This window comes from Cornus florida, unplaced genomic scaffold, assembly GCF_030987335.1.
Source record: "Cornus florida cultivar Cherokee Brave unplaced genomic scaffold, ASM3098733v1 CherokeeBrave_3.0.0_Hap2_Chr05, whole genome shotgun sequence".
NCBI lineage: Eukaryota > Viridiplantae > Streptophyta > Magnoliopsida > Cornales > Cornaceae > Cornus > Cornus florida.
The window spans coordinates 117,849,938-117,869,153 of NW_026775575.1; the positions used below are offsets into that span (position 1 = coordinate 117,849,938).

Consider the following 19,216-nt stretch of genomic DNA (forward strand, 5'->3'; position numbering starts at 1 on the left):
TATTTTCATCCCTACTGATAGAGGCGGCTTGTCAATTGGTATGCTCTCATCCCATCGTTGCGTGCCTTATCATCTCTTTTTCATCTCTACCTTTACATTATATATGTGTGTAAGTCTGTGTGTATATATATATAAGTTCATTATCACGCTCAAACACCACTAGATCCCAAATAAATGTATGCAGTTGGGAGTTCCAAAAACGACAAAATTGGCAGTATCCCTTTGTGTATATATGGAGTTACGCCCATGTAAGAAGGTGTTGTGCAAAAATGGGAATTGGGATACTTGTTCCTTGCTGCTGTGTTCTTCTTGTTGTTGTAGTAGTAGAAATATGGAAGGTATTGAATTGGGTATGGTTGAGGCCAAGGAAGCTAGAGAAGTGCCTAAGGCTGCAAGGTCTCACTGGCAACTCCTACATGTTTTTGTTTGGAGACCTGAAAGAGATGTCACAGATGATTAAAGAAGCTAAGTCCAAGCCCATCAATCTCTCCCATGATATCGTCCACCGTGCCACCCCCTTCATCCATACATGCATCTACAACTATGATACTGTACTATAAATTATGTCTTTGTGTAATATATATTTAGAGACATGCACCATTTGTGTTTTTCTAATTTGGTTTCTTTTTGGAACTTTGATACTACTAGATTAATTTATGAAAGAGAACATGCACTTAGAAAGCAGTGATAGGAAATGATGGGAGATTTGTGACAAAAAGAAATCAACATTTTTTATGGATGGATTTTCTGATTTTCCTTTCTGTGTCCTTTTCTTATCCTTTCCCCTCTTCCTTTCTTCTCTTCTATTTATTTATTTTCCGGATTCATGTTTTATGTCCTAGACTCATGCATCTCTTTTCCTTTTTTCCTACTTCTTTTATAGTCCTTTCCCAAATAAAGCACAAGATACCACGGAAACTGTTTTTTTCTTTTTCTTTTTCTTTTCCTTTCCTATTCACCCACAAATCCTCAAACCTTATAGAACCAAAAATGATTGGAGCATGAACAATAAGGATTATCAAGGAGATGATGGTTTCATAACAGGGTTCGGTTATTCTTAGAAATGATTTAATTTGAAAATCAAACAATATATATATATATATATATATATATATATATATATATATATATATATATTAAGGGGTCATAGTAAAGCTAGCAAAAACAGAGCATATTATGAAATAGCTATATTACACAAAACAAGATGAATGTCATAATTTATATATATATATATATATAAATTCACTTGCAGGTAAGAATTCGTTTATATGGTTTGGACCGAAACCTATGGTGCTCATCAGAGATTCTGAACTTATAAGAGAAATATTATCTAAGAATTATCACTTTCAGAAGCCCCGTGGAAATCCACTGTCCAAGTTGCTAGCAACTGGACTCGTAAGCTATGAATGTGAGAAATGGTCCAAACACAGAAAAATTATCAATCCTGCTTTCCATCTAGAGAAGCTCAAGGTATGTCATCCATCTCTTGCCTTATGCCATTTAATAGATGCAAGACTCAGGCTTAATTTTTAAAGTTCAATTGGTTCTGGGCTGTGTTTCATTGGAGCTTAGATAACCTATATAATTCATAAATTTATTTCCCATTTGAGTAACAAATAATTTCAGTCCAAAAGTAACACTTCTTAAAGAAAAGTTCCAATTACATCTATTGATTTATTGGACAGACATTAATTTTCCCCCATTCATAAAATCCAATAGTAAGGTTGAGAATGGATTAATCGAAACAGCTTTCCATTTGAATTTATTTGTGTTAGTACTAATTTTTCTGCCTGCAGAAACTCCTAGTCAAGTTTCATTTTTTATTATGAAATGAGAAGGTGTTACCTTTTGGTATTCTATGAAAAGTTGCTACCTTTTGGTCCTCTTATTTTACAACATCCACGAACTTTTTCAGCTGGGTTCCTATATATATATATATATATATATATATAATACACTTTCATCTTGAAATGGAGTGGAAACATAAGCACTTAAACTATCTTCTTCAGAAAGGTGGTTGTAAGAATAAACTCGCAACTTTGTTTCCTCTGGGGACAAATCATAACTTTTTCAGCTGGGTTCCTATATATATATATATAATACATTTTCATCTTGAAATGGAGTGGAAACATAAGCACTCAAACTATCTTCTTCAGAAAGGTGGTTGTAAGAATAAACTTGTAACTTTGTTTCCTCTGGGGACAAATCATGAAATTTCTTTGCTTAGAGCAAAGTCAATATAATGGTTGCCCTATTAGCATCCTGTAACAGCCATAACAGTCCATACCAGTGCAATAATGGACAAAATGTTTTACATGTTACAACTAATTTAATCTATTTTATTGATGAATATATTATTCGCCAAGATGAGAATGACTTCTAAGTGCCCTATATATATATATATATATATATATATCTGGCCTAAAAAACAGAAGCACCAGATTAGGAATTAGTTTATGAGGTCATTTGAGTTGGATGTGGGGCCATGTCTTCAAATGCTGTCTAGCGATGCCATTTCACGTATTTCATTTGTTAGTTGTAACGTTTCGATTTTTTGCATTTTTCTTTTTTCTGAAATTTTGTCGCCGCAAGGACATTTTTGTCTTTTCATGTTTAGTGTACGGGATTGTGGTGGGGTCCATGTGTATTTTAATTTATATTATTATGTGGTGTTTCCTTAGCGGTGCATGTATTTTAATGTGTAGTGCAAATTGAAATGAAAAGAAAAAGGGAAAAGAAAAGAAATTGATGGGACCCACCATTCACCACAAAGTGGTCTAGGGACCACATTCTCATTCCTCTCTCCTGTAGCTTTCTTCTCTATCTCATTTCCATTTCTTTCTTCCTTCCATTTGAGAAGCAAACTTTGGATCTTGGTAACTTCTTCAATTCTTGGAGTTTTTAAGAGCCGTTTGAGGCAAAACGGAGAGTACGACGAGTTCTACGCGTGAATACCATCAATTTCAGTTTTGGTGCTTCCCATGGATTTCGAAATTCTTGATCATTTTAAGGGTTTTGTGCAATCTTGAGGTAGAGGCTTCATAATTCACATTATTCATGCGCCTTTGTGAATTAATTTACTTGAATTGTGTTATAACATGCTTAGTTGTGTTAATTGTAGCCTAAAAATGTCTTGAATGTTTATATGTGAATATGTGAAGACTTGTTTTGATTGTACTGTTTGAAAAACATGCTTATATTGTGAGTTATGCCTATTGTATTGTTCACATGCTATGAATGGTGTATGAAAGCATGCCCTATTGTATTTTGTAATAATCCAATTATGGTTTAAATATTAGAAGCATGAGAACATGCTTACTTGTGTTGTGTTGAATTCCTCATTTTCATAGTATTGAGATCATGAGACATGCATGTACACCATTGGGTTCTATGAAGGGAATAAATCGTTTTTGAAATGAAAATGGGGAGTTTTGGGAAAGAAAGTTTGATGAAAGTGTTTTGGAAAACCTGGTCGTCACGGGGATACCAAAGGGCCGGAGGATAATATAGCCTAGAGGGGACTAGGGAGTCGCCCTAGCGTGGTTGAGCTAACTGGGCCCCATAATGACGCCGCGGGGGTACCAAGGGTCAGGGACACTAGCCAATCCTTCTCTCGTGTCACTGCGGGGTCACCAAAGGGCGGGCTGTATTAACAGTTTGAAAGTGATGATTGAATTGTGAAAATGGGGAGCGACATTGGCATGCATTGCATCTCCATTGCATCCTAGTAATTGTGTTGAGATTGATAACCATGTTGTATTCTCCCCTATGTTGTATGACCCCAACTCCTATTGGCCTATTCTTTGTTTTGGATTCACGGGGTCTCTTGAGGTGCGTCTTAGGCGTCACCTATTGAGCAAATTGCTCATCCCATTATATTATTAATTTTTCAAGTCGTGGCAAGGGAATGGCGGATGAAAATCCTCCGCAAGCTTGAAAGTTGTTAGAAGATGATTTTTTTGATATTTTGTATTTGGCCATTTCATGTGTAATTGTAGTTTTGGGAATGTAAATAAGTTTGTATTCATGGCCATCGAGAAAATGTAATTAACTTTTAATTACACTAAATCCTTTAGTATATTTTGGTGACGTGTGGTGAATTACGTTAATAACGTTGTTGTTGTTATTGAATTTATTGTTGAAATGTATTTAAAATTACATGTAAGTGTAGTGGCGTGGGTGTTTGAATTATCAAAAGTTGGTGTACGTGGGTTACACAGGACAGTGGGAAGTGGAAGTGAAGATTTCCCAGAACCGGTCGACGTATGGCTTCCCAAACGTCGACCGGTATCTTCACAGTGGGTCATTGTTGCCTACGTTCCAAACCAGTCGACGTATGGCATCCCATACGTCGACCGGTATCATGTCCCAAACTAGTCGACATATCGCTTCCCATACGTCGACCGGTATCTCGACAGTGGGTTTTCCTACTGTTCATAACCCAAACCAGTCGACGTATTGTGTGGAGACGTCGACCGGTTTATGTCACTTAAGTAATATATGTTTAGTTTTTCTAAAATTACACTTTGGCACCAAGTGAAATTACACGTAATTATTTTATGACCCACTAAAATGCCATAATTATATTTTTAACCCCGAAAGGACTATATTGCCCAGAACCTTATTTTAATTGTTATGTGATACAAGTAAATGACTGTTATACCCTTGAGTCTCAATTTATGGATTTATGGCAAATCACCAATTTGCCCTTTTTGGACCTTGTTATTTAATTTTAACGTGAAATGACCGTATTATCTTCGGATGTTTTTGGGTCGGGTTAGGACCCGTTTAATGATCTGGATCCATGAGGAGCTGGGTCGTTACAGAATGGGATCAGAGCTTTGGTTTGAAAACCTATAGGACGACGGGTAGAGCCCTGCATAGAGTTGCATGGGAAGTTGTTTGCATTGTTTACGTGACTACTTGCTACGTGTATTATTTCGTGAACAAGCAGGCTTAAGTGCTTATGTGCATACGTGCTTAAATGTTATGTTAAAACGTTTCTTGTATAGTTTTGCATGTTTAGTGTGGTTACGACATCATTTCGTGTTGAGTCAATCACTATGGACCTTAGTGTCATGTCATTGAATCGTTTTCTCATTTTATAGCATGATGTCATGGCGTGAAGAAACCAGGGAAGTTGGCCTTAGGCCGACTAGGGGTGATGTTGGCGAGAGCTCTAGCTCCAATCCGGAGGAGCTAAATGATGAGGACATGCTTCTTAGGGACTTGATTCCCCTAAGAGTTGTCCCCTCAAGAAGGGACAATGTTGAAGCACCCGTAGAAGTGGGTGAAGGTTCTGTGGCACTGGAGTTGAATCGTTTATTGCAAAGTGCTATGAGGGCAACGATTGCTGCTTAGTCGCAATCGGCACCACAACCTACAGTTCAAGTTGAGGAGACACTAGCTCAAAAGTGTCTTAAGATCATTAAGGGATTTTCTCAGTTGATGTCGGTTATGTTTTTGATCTTAATGATTGGATGAGGCTGTTGATCACGGCACAGTTCATTAAGGTTTACTCTGAAGCAGTGGAAAGGGCTTTGATGTTGGAGGCTGACAATTGAGAGAAGGATGCAAGAAGAGAGCAATTGAAGCAAAAGAGAGGTGTGGGGCCATCTTCAGAGTGATCTTCTTGGAAGAGGAATAAAGGTGGTCCGTTTCAGTTTCAGGGGCAACAGTCTGCACGATCTGCTCCTACCACTCCTATGCCAGCTGGATCTGACAAGAGTGGAGTCGTATGTTTTCACTGTCAGCAGCCAGGGCATTACAAGTCCAGTTGCCCTGTGAGATCGTCTGCAGTTTCTCCAGCTCCAAGAGCTTGTTATGGGTGTGGCCAGCAGGGTCACTTGATTTCTAGATTGTTCGAGTCAGGGAGCAGGCACAGGTAGTGGCAGAGGGTCACGGCAGAGACCGTCACAGTCGGCTACAGTTCAGTCAGGTTTTAGACCACCGCTACCACCACAACCTGCCATGTCTTCTCAAGGTTCTCGACCAGCTAGGAGAGATACTCCTACTATGTTGGCACATCAATCTGGTGTTCAGATTGGTGGTTCTCAAGCACAGGCACAGCAGGGACGTGTCTTTGCACTTGTACCGACTGATCCATTTCCTGGACCGCCAGTTCTCCGAGGTATATTTCCAGTGTATGGTTCTTGGGCCCGTATTTTGTTTGACTCTGGTGCATCTCATTCATTCATTTCATTATCATTTGCACTTGCATCGGGGTTTGAGGTCAGTTTCATGGATCGGGCGTTGTGTGTTGATACGCCGGTTGTGGTTTCAGTGTCTTTGAGCCGAGTTGTGCGGGATTGTCCCATTGTGATAGTCGGGCGGACTTTTGTATTTGACCTTATCCTCCTAGAGATGACTAGCTTTGATGTCATTCTCGGGATGGATTGGTTAGCTTTCTTCCGGGCAACGATTGACTGTTTCAGAGGAAGAGTTACAGTTTGCACTCCTGAGGGAGATTGTTTCTTTTTCATGAGAGATTGGAGTGATTCCCAGCCTTTATCGTTGTATAGGATTCGTGGACGGAGTTGTGGTGATTACTTCTTGGCTAGTCTTCTAGCCGAGGAAGATGATGTTATGGAAGAAAGTTATCCGGCAGTTGTTTGTAATTTTCTGGATATGTTTCTAGAGGATTTGACAGAGTTGCCTCCACACCGAGAAGTGGAGTTCACTATCGATTTGATGCCTGGTACCGCGCCGATCTCTATGGCACCATATCGTATGGCACCAGTTGAATTGGAAGAATTGAAGAGGCAGCTCAATAACTTGAGGATGAAAGGTTTCATCCGACCGAGTGTGTCACCGTGGGGCGCACCGATCTTGTTTGCTAAGAAGAAAGATGGTTCTTTGAGGTTGTGCATCGATTATCGGAAGTTGAATCATGCCACCATCAAGAACAAGTATCCTTTGCCAAGGATAGACGATTTGTTTGTTCAATTGAAGGGAGCCAGTTGTTTCTCGAAGATTGATTTAAGATCTGGCTACTATCAGTTGAGGGTTAGGGATGAGGATATCCCAAAGACAGTGTTCCGTACACGGTATAGACACTATGAGTTTCTTGTTATGCCATTTGGCTTAACTAATGCACCAGCGGCATTCATGGACTTAATGAACCGCGTCTTCCACGATTAGTTGGACCAGTTTGTGGTAGTTTTCATAGATGACATTCTTGTGTACTCGCGGACTCGGGAAGAGCACGAGGTCCATTTGAGTATCGTGTTGCAGATTTTGCGGGAGCACCTATTGTGTGCCAAATATGAGAAGTGTGAGTTTTGGCTACAAGAGGTGAAGTTTTTGGGACATGTTGTTTCAGAAGGTGGAGTGTCAGTGGATCCATCGAAGATTGAAGCTGTTTTGACTTGGGAATAACCTAAGAATGTGTTTGAGTTCCATAATTTTCTTGGTCTAGCGGGTTATTATCGGAGATTTGTGAAAGATTTCTCACGATTGGCAGCGCCTATGACCCGTTTGACCCGGAAAGGGATCACGTTTACGTGGAATGAAGCCTGTGAGTCATCTTTTCAGGAATTGAAGACAAGATTAACTATAGCTCCAGTGTTAGTGATACCTGAGCGTGGCTTATGTTATGTGATTTATTGTGATGCTTCACGCGATGGCTTAGGATGTGTGTTGATGCAAGATGGTAGAGTAATGGCTTATGGGTTTCGACAGTTAAAGACTCATGAGTACAACTACCCTACTCATGATTTGGAGTTGGCGGCAGTGGTGTTTGCTCTGAAGTGTTGGAGACACTACTTGTATGGTGAGAGATTCGAGGTGTACTCGGATCATAAAAGTCTCAAGTACCTGTTCTCCCAAAAGGACTTGAACAACAGACAGAGACGATGGGTCGAATACTTGGAAGATTATAACTTTGATTTGCAGTATCATCCGAGCAAGGCAAATATTGTAGCTGATGCCTTAAGCCGGAAATCTCGTGGCATTTTGGCCGGTTTGGCTATCCGGAAGTGGAAGATGCTTGAAAGTTTGGCAGAGATGGGATTGCAATGTTTTGACGATGATGGTGACAGTGAACCAGCATTCTTGTTTAGTCTTGTGCCTCAGCCTACTCTGGTCGGACGAGTGATTGAGTCACATAGACAGGATTCAGATTTGGATGCAATTTACACTTTACTCTCCAGTGGTGAGACAGTGAAAGATTGGACCTTGCATGCAAATGGGGGTCTACGGTTTAAAGATTTGTTGGTTGTCCCCACGGTTTGTCGTGAGGATGTTCTTCGGGAGTTTCACACTTCTCGCTTTGTAGTTCATCCAGGTGGTACAAAAATGTATCACAATTTGAGACGTCAGTATTGGTGGAACGGGATGAAGAAGGATGTTGCGCAGTTTGTGGCTAAGTACTTTACCTGTCAACAGGTGAAGGCCGAGCATCAGAGACAAGCAGGGTTATTGTAATACCCCTAATTTAAAAGGATAGTCTCGGCATTTATTTATTATTTATTTGTTTAAATGCATGATTATTTGGTTTAATTATTTTATTTAATTGTTTACCTGTGTGACGTGTATTTAATTGGTATCTATTTATTTGTTTAAATGCATGATTATTTGGTTTAATTATTTTATTTAATTGTTTACCTGTGTGACGTGTATTTAATTGGTATCTATTTATTTGTTTAAATTGCATTTTATTTTATTTAATTGATTATTAAAGGTTTTAATTTAGGAAGTAATTTAGGAAGTATTTTAATTAACTATTTTATTTTCATAAGTGAGGGTTTAGTTTCTTTAGCCGACACAGGATTTAATTAAGTTCTATGGGCCGGTTAGGATTTGGTTAGGGCTCTAATTAATGTAGGGTTTTGGTATAACTCTATAAATATATGGGTATACGTCTGCCGAGGGTTTCTAAAACCCTATTCACCATATTCCCGTATACAGTAGAGAGAGAAGTTGAGAGAACAGAGCGTCGTAACGGTCTGTCAAGGAGAATAACAGAGAGGACCAAGGGAGGTGTTTGGTGGATTAGATCAGAACCAGAGGAGGCTAGAAGGTAGTCAATGGTTGCCGGAAAGCTTAGAACAACGGCGTCAAGGTTCTGTTTATAAAACTGTACAGGCAAGTTCTTCTCTTTCTCCTTCCCTTTGGCTTGTGTTCTGTGCACCTAGACAGTCTCTAGGAGATTAATTGGCCTTAAACTGAACCATGCATGTTTGATATATGATTTGCTTGATCGTTTTATCTGTGCAAAATTTATTTACAAAATAATTATAGCGCGTATGTTTTCTTGACTCTGTTTTGGCATAACGTCCCACTGTTTTAATTTTTATTTTGAATCTTACTGAAATCAACCGAGGTCTGATTGGATACTAGATGTAATTTAAGACTTCAAATTTAAAATTGGAGGAAGAACAGAGGGGTTGGGATAAAACTGATGTCGCAATTTAGTTTCAGTATTGTTCTTCACCTATGCTAGTTTAAATGGCTTGATTAAACTCTGTAATTGTTTGCAAAACTATTGTAAACAATCTTGGGGAATGCTTCTAGACTAAATTACGAGTCCTAAGATTAGTTTTAGAGACCAACAGAGTGGTTGGATTTGATCAGAGAAGGAGCGGACGGACTGAAACGAAGCACCGGGGACGAAGGCTTTCAGAGGAAGTGAGAGCCGGCTCCATGGAAGTGGGAGCCGGCTCCCACAACAAAGTGGAGCCGGCTCTAGGGAGTCCTAGAGCCGGCTCTAGGCTGGAAAAGAGCCTGCTCCAAATTCTGGAGCAGGCTCCCTTGGTATTTTTAATTTATTTTACGATTTTTTTAATTTTCTACATACTATGTTCACTGTTGGAGCATGGAGACTGTTTGAATGAATTTGGAACTTTACAGAGGGATCAAGGAATGAATTTTGAGTGTTATTAAGACCCTAAATTGAGTAAAGTTTAATTCTAAGTTGTCGGGACAAACAATGTAAAAATTAAGGCACTTAACAAATGGAAGTTGAATTAATTGTTGAATTAAAATTCAGCAATTTGATGGAACATAATGTATTTATAAAACTTGTTTTAGAATGCATTCAAGTGCATGATAAGGTCATTTAATTATTAATTTTGATCTATGCATGCTTAGGAGGCTAGTTGCTGAATTATTAAATTGTTTACTGCAACTATATGGTTAATGCTTGGATTTAAACTGCTGAAATATTTAAACAATCTTCTGAATTGTTTTAGCAATTTATTGGTTAATAATAGGATTATTTAACCTATTCACATGCATGATGGAGTCCCTGACATATTAAATTTGGTCTATGCATGCTCTGGATGTTAGTTGTTGATTTGTTAAATCGTCTCCTGCAACTATATGGTTAAATGCTTGGATTTAAATTGCTGAAGCTTTAAATATTTTTCTACAATTGTTTGGATGGTAGTTTTGGTCTGTAAATTATTGAACTGTTATATATGTTGTAATTTACATAGATATGGAGGATGGTATGTACCGGTATGGGACGGTGACATACTAGGGACGGGTTTAGCTCAAAACGCATAAACCTAACCTAATGGATTAATGGAATGGATTGAAAGATATCGAATCCTAATTGTGGCTAAGTCAGATCAGCTGTAAACAAGTTGGATGACTTCCTGGATTAACGGATGGTAGTTAAGTCATATCAACTGAATAAGTTGAATGACTAACTAGTTGGTTTATTGTATGACAGTTTAATAAATAGTTGAACTGCATACCCTGGATTTGGACGGAATTTATATATATGGTTATGGTACCACGAGTTGAGCTTGAGTCTCAGACTCGTTGGTTAGGGTACGTATATGCAGTGGATGCGTAGCTGGTTATAATAGGTTGAGGTGTACCCTGTTAGGTCTAGGAATTCATGCCCACCTTTGGGTGCGTATTCGCATGTTACCTTCTATTCAGGTTGAGACCCCTATTATAGACTGGTGAATGTCCCTTAGTGTGGATATATTTATACGTATGGACTAGATAGATATTGTGAGGTGTCTACGGTGTATCTGCGTATCGGGTCACTGTATGGATTGCAGTTAGATTAGAACTTGCTCGTGGGTCTGACCCACTCCTTTATTATTCTTTTCAGGTACAGGACGGTTCCAGCCTTAGAGCTTGATCGTGCTTGTCGAGGACAGTCTCACTTTCATCTGATTACGTAGGACTTCTCTCGATGTTTCTAGTATTATCTATTTTCAGTTTCATTCTCAGTTGAACTTTTAGTTAGGGGTCCATCAGTGGATTCCCAAGTTGTAACTTTGAGGTTTTGGAGGATTGGAGTTTCAATTTTCAGTTGTACATGGAGGATTTTATAATTAATGTTTCTTTCAGTTTTATTCTATCTTTATTGTTCATTTTGTCATATGTTTTCGCTTTAAAATACTTTAATTGTTTGATATTCCCTCGGGTTTGGGCCCGGGCCTGATCAACCCGTATCTCGGATCCGAGGGGTATCACAGTTATTGCAACCATTGCCTGTAGCGCAGTGGAAATGGGAGCATATCGCAATGGATTTCATGACAGGTCTTCCAAGGTCACGGAGAGGTAACGAGGCCGTATGGGTCATCATTGACAGATTGACCAAGACGGCTCACTTTTTGCCTATTAAGGCAACAGATGATGCAAAGGCGCTTAGCATTCTTTACGTGAAGGAGATTGTAAGGTTACATGGAGTTCCAATAACCATTGTTTCGTACAGGGATGCTAAATTCACTTCGAGGTTCTGGGAAGGACTTCAAATAGCGTTTGGCTCAGTGTTGCATCTGAGTACGACATTCCATCCGCAGACGGACGGCCAGTCGGAGCGTACTATCCAGATCTTGGAGGATATGCTCCGGGCATGTGTGTTTGACTTGGGTGGTAGTTGGGAAGATCATCTACCACTTATTGAATTTGCCTACAATAACAGTTATTAAGCGAGCATTGAGATGGCTCCATTTGAGGTGTTGTATGGTAGACCTTATAGGTCTCCAGTTTGTTGGACTGAGGTAGGCGAGACCGCTGCCTTAGGACCCGATATTGTACTCGAGACTACCAAGAAGATTAAATTGATTAGACAGAGGTTACTCACGACTCAAAGTTGACAGAAGAGCTATGCAGATAGGCCGAGACGACCGCTAGCTTTTGAAGTAGGAGACCATGTTTTTCTACGGGTTTCCCCACGGAAAGGTTTAATGAGATTTGGGAGAAGTGGCAAGTTGTCGCCACGATTTATAGGACCGTTTGAGATTTTGAACTGTGTAGGAGAGGTTGCCTATAGGCTTGCTTTGCCACCATAGATGGACAGAGTCCATAACGTTTTTCATGTGTCAATGCTACGGAAGTATGAACCAGATCCATCTCACATTTTAGATTGGGTCGACGTAGACATTGATGAGGGTGTCTCTTATGAAGAGGGACCAGTTCAAATCCTTGACGCACGGCAGAAAGTGTTAAGGGATAAGACGATATCGTTAGTGAAGGTTCTTTGGAGACATCATGGAGTCGAGGAGGTTACTTGGGAGCTAGAACAGCAGGTTCGCTCCAAGTACCCAGAATTGTTCTCTTCCCCAGGTATGGCTTGATTTCGGGGACGAAATCCTTTTAAGTTGGGGAGATTATAACGTTTCCGATTTTCTACATTTTTCTTTTTTCAGGAATTTTGTCGCCGCAAGGGCATTTTTGTCTTTTCACGTTTTGTGTACGGGATTGTGGTAGGGTCCAATTGCATTTTGTGTATTTTAATTTATATGATTATGTGGTGTTTCCTTAGTGGTGCATGTATTTTAATGTGTAGTGCAAATTGAAATGAAAAGAAAAAGGGAAAAGAAAAGAAATTGGCGGGACCCACCATTAACCACAAAGTGGTCTAGAGACCACATTTCTGCATTCTCATTCCTCTCTCCCGTAGCTTTCTTCTCTATCTCATTTCCATTTCTTCCTTCCTTTCATTTGAAAAGCAAACTTTGGATCTTGGTAACTTCTTCAATTCTTGGAGTTTTTAAGGGCCGTTTGAGGCAAAACGGAGAGTACGACGAGTTCTACGCGTGAGTACCATCAATTTCAGCTTTGGTGCTTCCCATGGATTTCGAAATTCTTGATCATTTTAAGGGTTTTGTGAAATCTTGAGGTAGGGGCTTCCTAATTCACATTATTCATGCACCTTTGTGATTTAATTTACTTGAATTGTGTTATAGCTGCTTATTTGTGTTAATTGCAGCCTAAAAATGTCTTGAATGTTTATATATGAATATGTGACGACTTGTTTTGATTGCACTGTTTGAAAAGCATGCTTACATTGTGAGTTATGCCTATTGTATTGTTCACATGCTATGAATGGTGTTTGAAAACATGCCCTATTGTATTTTGTAATAATCCAATTATGGTTTAAATATTAGAAGCATGAGAACATGCTTACTTGTGCTGTGTTGAATTTCTCATTTTCATAGTATTGAGATCATGAGACATGCATGTACACCATTGGGTTCCATGAAGGGAAGAAATCGTTTTTGAAATGAAAATGGGGAGTTTTGGAAAAGAAAGTTTGATGAAAGTGTTTTGGAAAACCCAGTCGCCGCGGAGGTACCAAAGGGCCGGATGTTAATATAGCCTAGAGGGGACTAGGGAGTCGCCCTAACGTGGTTGAGCTAGCTGGGCCCCATAATGACGCCACGGGGGTACCAAGGGTCAGGGACACTAGCCAATCCTCCTCTCGTGTTGTAACGACCCACTCCACCACATGGTATGATATTGTCCGCTTTGAACCTGAGCCCGCACGGTTTTGCTCTTGGGCTTTACCCCAAAAGGCCTCATACCAATTGGAGATGACACACTTACATATAAGCACTTCACCTTTCTTTCTCCCAGGCGATGTGGGACTTGTGCACCCGTAACTAGCCAGTGTGGTAGCGTGACAGTGTCTCTTGCACCCGCCCACGGCACACCTGCCCACAAGGTCATCACAATTTTGTAACGACCCGCTCCACCACATGGTATGATATTGTCCGCTTTGGGCCTGAGCTCGCACGGTTTTGCTATTGGGTTTCACCCCAAAAGTCCTCATATCAATTGGAGATAACACACTTACATATAAGCACTTCACTTTTCCTCTACCCTAGCGATGTGGGACTGTGAACCCGTAACTCGCCAGTGTGGTAGCCTGACAGTGTCTCTCGCACCCGTCCACGGCACACCCGCCCACAGGGTCATCACAATCCACCCCTCTTGGAGGCCCGACGTCCCCGTCGGCACACTTCTGACTGGGTCAGGCTCTGATACCATTTGTAACGACCCGCTCCACCACATGGTATGATATTGTCCACTTTGGGCCTGAGCCCGCACGGTTTTGCTATTGGGCTTCACCCCAAAAGGCCTCATACCAATTGGAGGTGATACACTTACATATAAGCACTTCACTTTTCCTCTACCCAGGCGATGTGGGACTGTGCACCCGTAGCTCACCAGTGTGGTAGCCTCACGGTGTCTCTCGCACCCGCCCACGGCACACCCGCCCACAGGGTCATCACACGTGTCGCTGCGGGGTCACCAAAGGGCGGGCTGTATTAACAGTTTAAAAGCGATGATTGAATTGTGAAAATGGGGAGCGACATTGGCATGCATTGCATCTCCATTGCATCCTAGTAATTGTGTTGAGATTGATAACCATGTTGTATTCTCCCCTATGTTGTATGACCCCAACTCCTATTGGCCTTTTCTTTGTTTTGGATTCACGGGGTCTCATGAGGTGCGTCTTAGGCGTCACCTACTGAGCAAATTGCTCATCTCATTATATTATTATTTTTTCAGGTCGTGGCAAGGGAATGGCGAATGAAAATCCACCGCAAGCTTGAAAGTTGTTAGAAGATGATTTTTTTGCTATTTTGTATTTGGCCATTTCATGTGTAATTGTAGTTTTGGGAATATAAATAAGTTTGTATTCATGGCCATTGAGAAAATGTAATTAACTTTTAATTACACTAAATCTTTTAGTGTATTTTGGTGACGTGTGGTGAATTACGTTAATAACGTTGTTTTTGTTATTGAATTTATTGTTGAAATGTATTTAAAATTACATGTAAGTGTAGTGGCGTGTGTGTTTGAATTATCAAAAGTTGGTGTACGTGGGTTACACAGTGGGAAGTGGAAGTGAAGATTTCCCAGAACCGGTCGATGTATGGCTTCCCAAACGTCGACCGGTATCGTCACAGTGGGTCATTGTTGCCTACGTTCCAAACCAGTCGACGTATAGCATCCCATACGTCGACCGGTATCATGTCCCAAACCAGTCGACGTATGGCTTCCCATACGTCGACCGGTATCTCGGGTTTTCCTACTGTTCATAACCCAAACCAGTCGACGTATTGTGTGGAGACGTCGACCGGTTTATGTCACGTAAGTAATATGTGTTTAGTTTTTCCAAAATTACACTTTGGCACCAAGTGAAATTACACGTAATTATTTTATAACCCACTAAAATGCCATAATTATATTTTTAACCCCGAAAGGACTATATTGCCCAGAACCTTATTTTAATTGTTACGTGATACAAGTAAATGACTGTTATACCCTTGAGTCTCAATTTATGGATTTATGGCAAATCACCAATTTGCCCTTTTTGGACCTTGTTATTTAATTTTAACGTGAAATGACCGTATTATCTTCGGATGTTTTGGGTCGGGTTAGGACCCGTTTAATGATCTGGATCCACGAGGAGCTGGGTCGTTACATTAATAGTTATGAAAAAGGTAGAAGGATATTTGAACTTCAGAAGGAGCAAGCAGATCTTGTAATTCAGGTTTCACAGTCAATTTACATCCCAGGATGGAGGTTAAGCAATATTATATCAAGTTTCTTTATACATTGTTAAGCAATATTATTTCAAGTTTCTTTATACATTTATTAGTTTTTATCATTTTTGCTGCTGTTTGGAAGTATGAAATTTTAGTGCTGAAAATAGTTTAGCAATAAATTAGTTTACCATTTTAAGTATTGCTTTTATGAGAATAATTTTGTTCTCAGAGAGGAGGCGGGAGAATAATGAAAGAAAGAAAAGGAGATAATTTGAATGCTCATATGGTTGAGTGCTTTCTGAAAACTGTTTTTTATTTATTTATTTTTATTTTTTATTTAAATATATACTCAATTTCAGAGAGCACTCTATTCTGTTCTTGGAGACTTGGTATTTTTCACTGTGCTTGCAAACTATAATCATAGAAGAGAAACAAGCAAGACAATAATTATTATTTTTTTTACGATTGAGCAACTGTGGGAAAGTTTTCAAGTTTAGTACTTACTGGGGTTATCTAGAAAAACCCTTTTCATTTTTTGTTACAAATATGATACATACAAGTTATGCTGTTTTAAAATTCAATTAGGATTCTAAAAACCTTTCAAAAAAGAAATGAAGAGAAGGGATCAGAATTTGAAAGAAGCAAATAAAACCAAAGACTTAATTCTTCCCATATTCCTTTATTTTTTTGTGTCTTGATATTTGCATGTAGATTTTTGCCAACTAAGAGGAACAAGAGGATGAAAGAAATCGACAAAGAAGTGCAAGCTTCATTAAGGGTTATTGTTGAAAAAAGAGTGAAGGCAATAAACGCAGGAGAAACCAGTAACAGTGACTTGTTGAGTATATTATTGGAATCAAATTTCAAAGAAATTCAACAACATGGAGACAAGAAGAATGTTGGAGTGAGTACTAAAGAGGTCCTTGAAGAGTGCAAACTTTTCTACTTTGCTGGGCAAGAGACCACCTCTGTTTTGCTTGTTTGGATAATGGTTTTATTGAGTAGGCATTTTAACTGGCAAAAGCATGCTAGAGAAGAGGTTTTGCAAGTCTTTGGGAATAACAAGCCAGATTTTGATGGGTTAAATCACCTGAAAATTGTAAGTATTCTTCATCAATTGGCATATAGAGTCCTTATACTCATACAATTTTTTATTTTCCCTTTTTATTTTTTTTTAGCTCTTCTAAACCACATAAATTCTTACATTTTATCTACAATTTTTATATATATTTTTATTTTACAGATAACTATGATTTTGTATGAGGTTCTAAGGCACCTGTAGTTGCACTGACACGAACTATTCACGAGGAGACTAAACTAGGAGAAGTATCCTTTCCATCTGGAGTGCAACTTTTATTACCAATAATTCTGATTCATCATGACCATGAAATATGGGGTGATGATTCCAAGGAGTTCAAACCAGAGAGATTTGCTGAAGGAGTGTCAAAGGTGACAACGGGCCAAGTCTCATTTTTTTCCATTTGGCTGGGGACCCCGGATATGCATTGGACAAAATTTCGCGATGCTGGAAGCCAAAATGGCATTGGCTATGATTCTACAACGTTTCTCCTTTGAGCTTTCACCATCTTATGCGCATGCTCCTTGCACTGTCATTACCCTTCAACCGCAATACGGTGCTCACTTAATTTTACACAAAATCTAGTATAGCAGTCACTATTGCTCAAGATGAACATGTATATTTCTAGCTGGGGGTAATGTAAATGGGTATTAAATTTTTATACAAACCTTGTTGCAGTTAACATTAAAATCGCGCAATAGTGCTGTTATACATTCTAATTTGATTTTGGTACATTCTATCCAAGGTTACAGAGAAGAGTAAGGTTCTTTCACCTCACAGAGTATCCTATGGACTTTCTTTGATCATACACAGTGGGCAGGACCCACTTCTTTGTGACTGTACATTAGACTATCTTTTTCATTCTTCTAGCTACAATCATCAGTTCTTGAATCTAATTTAAATGGTGAATTTTTTTAAATGGTGAATTTGTTTTTGGTAAATTCCATTTATCTATTTTGAGGTTTGTCAATATCCCACATATACCTCTATGCATTTCTGATATTGGAATTGTGAGCGATTTGGTAACTTATTGTTAAACAAGGTATGGGAATCCTTGTTTAAAAAGTAACGTATTGAAGACTCTGTGTAAATAGAGGTGGAGTGTGACTATTTCTCTGGACGGGTGCAAGACATATCACACTAACAGGTTATAAGGTGTCATGATCCCATATCACCTGGGAAAGGGGAAGTGCTAAATGTAGGTTCAACACCCTCTTATGACATAATGCATTCTGATGGCCATTAACCCATCAGAAATCCGTGCTTACTCTGAAGTAGTACCAGGACGAGTGACCCCTTCGAAAGTATCTGGTCTAGGGGAACTAAAAAGGGACAATATTGTGTCTGGGTTGGGGGTTATTACACGGAGTTGTGTTTACTATGGAGTAGTATTAGGTTAGGTGACCCCTGGGAAGTCTCTGATCCGGAGGAGCAAAAAAAGGACAATATTGTATCTGGGTTGGGGGTTGTTACACGAAGTTGGGTGGAGAATGTAGAGAAAAAAAAAAAAAAAGAATTTGAGTGCGTGAGGAGTGGAGAGAGTGTGCGAGAATAGAGAGATGGAGCCTCACAGAAAAAGACTTTGCTCTGAGCCCAAAAAGATGCATGAGATGGGGGAATGGGTGGGTGAGATACATGGGATGGGGAGTGGGTGAGTGTGCATTATTTGTTACTGTAATATTCTCTTCTTAATTCATTATTATAGTGAAGATTTTCTCTTCGTGGTGGTAGCCTTAGAGGATGGGTGAATCACGTAAATATTGTGTGTGTTGTGGATAATTGATGTATGATTGTATCTTCATATGTGCTTGTTTGATGTGATGTGATCATATACTTTAGTTGAGATCCACGAGACGGGGGAGTGGGTGAGCATGCATTATTTGCTATTGCAATATTCTCTTCTTAATTCATTATTTTAGTGGAGATTTTCTCTCCGTGGGCGTAATCTTAGATATTATGTGTTGTGGATAATTGATATATGATTGTATCTTCACATATGCTTATGTGATGTGATCTTATGCTTATGTTGTTATTGAAAAAGTGAAATTTAATTTTCAACGATCGATATGATAGATTATGGTTGCTATGTGTCGCCCTAACAAGTGCTACTAGAGTAATAGAAGGGAGTTAAAATGTCCCCAACAATATAAGATATACATGTATAGAGAGGGATGGTGGATCATGATTGATGATAAAGCTCTTATATTGTGATAAATGTTACAAGTAGTCATCCCTTTATATGCAAAAGTAAAATTGTATACATATTTCTTTAAACCCTACAACGCATTATAGTGATAAATGAAAGGGAGGCCCTTTACACCGATTGTATTTTTCTTCTAAAAGAAATGACAAGACGATTCCTAAATTCATGAATGCATTATTCCTTATTTTA

General features: G+C 39.3%; 1 pseudogene; it reads left to right on the top strand.

The window, feature by feature from the left end:
- Window positions 1–39: 39 nt before the first annotated feature.
- LOC132308981 (cytochrome P450 CYP72A219-like) lies at window positions 40–17,503 on the top strand (annotated as a pseudogene).
- Window positions 17,504–19,216: the final 1,713 nt, after the last annotated feature.